This window comes from Chinchilla lanigera, unplaced genomic scaffold, assembly GCF_000276665.1.
Source record: "Chinchilla lanigera isolate Chin_1 unplaced genomic scaffold, ChiLan1.0 scaffold00025, whole genome shotgun sequence".
Classification (NCBI taxonomy): Eukaryota; Metazoa; Chordata; class Mammalia; order Rodentia; family Chinchillidae; genus Chinchilla; species Chinchilla lanigera.
In genome coordinates this window covers 26307284-26309190 of record NW_004955426.1, presented here as the reverse complement: position 1 = coordinate 26309190, position 1907 = coordinate 26307284, and positions in this window count along the sequence as shown.

Sequence of the window (1907 nt, the reverse complement as noted above, 5' to 3'; positions counted from 1 at the left end):
AACTATTATAAAGAATCATCAACTGGGTTCTCATTAAAAAGGTTGGCACAGCAAAAGAAACTACCAAGAGTAAAAACACAACCCACAGTGTGGGAAATAAACTTAACCAGTTGTTCTTCAGACAAAGGACTAATATCTAATATCTAGAACATGTAAAGAATTGAAAAAAATCAGACCCCTGGAATATAAAGACCCAATCGAAAAATGGGCATCGGAAATGAACAGACACTCTTCAGAAGTACAAATAGCAAATAAACATGAAAAAATGTTCAACATCACTGATCATTCAAGAAATGCAAATTAGAGCAACACAGATTGCATCACACTGCAGAAAAAAAATGACTATTATCAAGAAGTCAACCAATAACAAATGGTGCTGTGGTAATGGCAAAAAATGAACCCTTCTCCACTGTTGGTGGGAGTGTAGACTTGTGCAACCACTGTGGATATTAGTGTGGGGTTTTCTCAAAAGCTAGGGCTAGGGGGTCTCATTTCACCCAGCTATTCCCCTTCTTGGGATCATCCCAAAAGAGTTAATAGCATCATACCTCAGAAATATATGTATATCTATGTTTATAGCAGCATAGTTTGTATTAGCTAAATCTTGGAAACAGCCAAAATTCCCACCAACTGATAAATAAACAAAAAAGATGGGTTTTTTTATACAATGGAGTACTACTCAGCCATGAAGAAGATTAACTTGAGACATTTATAGCTAAATGAATAGACCTTGAGACCATACTCTTAAGTGAAATAAATTAGACACATACATGTAAATATCACACTTCTCTCTGGTGTGCGAATCTGAAAGCATAAATAAGAGTCAAAAAGTATAATAGATATTGTGAAATACAAAGAAATTGTTCAAAAGGAAAGGGAAACTTGAAAGGGGAGAAAAACATGAGAAAAGAAGGATAAAATGGAAAGAAAACTTTGCAAATAAGGAGGGGAAAAGAGGTTGAAGTGCGGGGAGGGTTGAAGTGCGAGAAAAAAATAGAGGAATCAAGATATATCATGTGCAGGTACAAGTTCCCTATGATAAATGTGATCATTATGTATATCTAAACTGTACCACTAAACTTAACAAAGAATACATAATTTTAAAAAATGTTAAATACTTAAGGAGACATGTTTAACCTCATTTTAATATTAAATAATGTACACATATATCAAAACATCACATGGTACCCCAGAAATATGTATAATTTTGTGTATCATTTGAAACAAGATTTATTTTGTAGATTTACATTTTAAAGTGCAATGGAGTAGAAAAAAGAAAGGAGTAGAATTAAAAAATTAAGATGTGCTATCTAGATATACAATGTTCCTGTGATAAATGTAGTCATTATGTGCTATAAACATGTAATTTTTAAAAATTTGTCTTAATTTTAAAAAAAAGAAAGAAAGAAATCTATTCTCAAATATTGCCCCAATGTTAAGGACAACAGTAGCAGATATATTTTGGGCTTAGACTTAAAAGAGTTTATTTCAATTATATTTCATTTAGTAGGTTTGCTATGAAATTTCCCTTTCTTTTTGCCTTGAACTATTATCAAAAATTAAACATGCGTTTATTTAATGATTTCCCATAGATCTCAGAAGCTGTCGTCATGTTGTTTTCATTTGTGTTTTGTCTGAGTAGGTATTTCAAAAGAACTATAGTCAGACTTATTGTTTTTCTTTTATTTAGCGTAGTCTATTGTTGCAGCTTTCTACTGTAATTTTATTTGGCTTGTTAATTTACTTCAGAGATCTGTTTGATTCTTTTCAAGATCTCTATCTTGTTACTGAATTTCTCACTCTTATCATGCATTTCTTTCCTAATATCACTGAACTGCCATTACAAATTTCCTCAAATCTCATTGAGTTTCCTTCTAATCACTCTTTTGAATCAGGCATTGTATCAA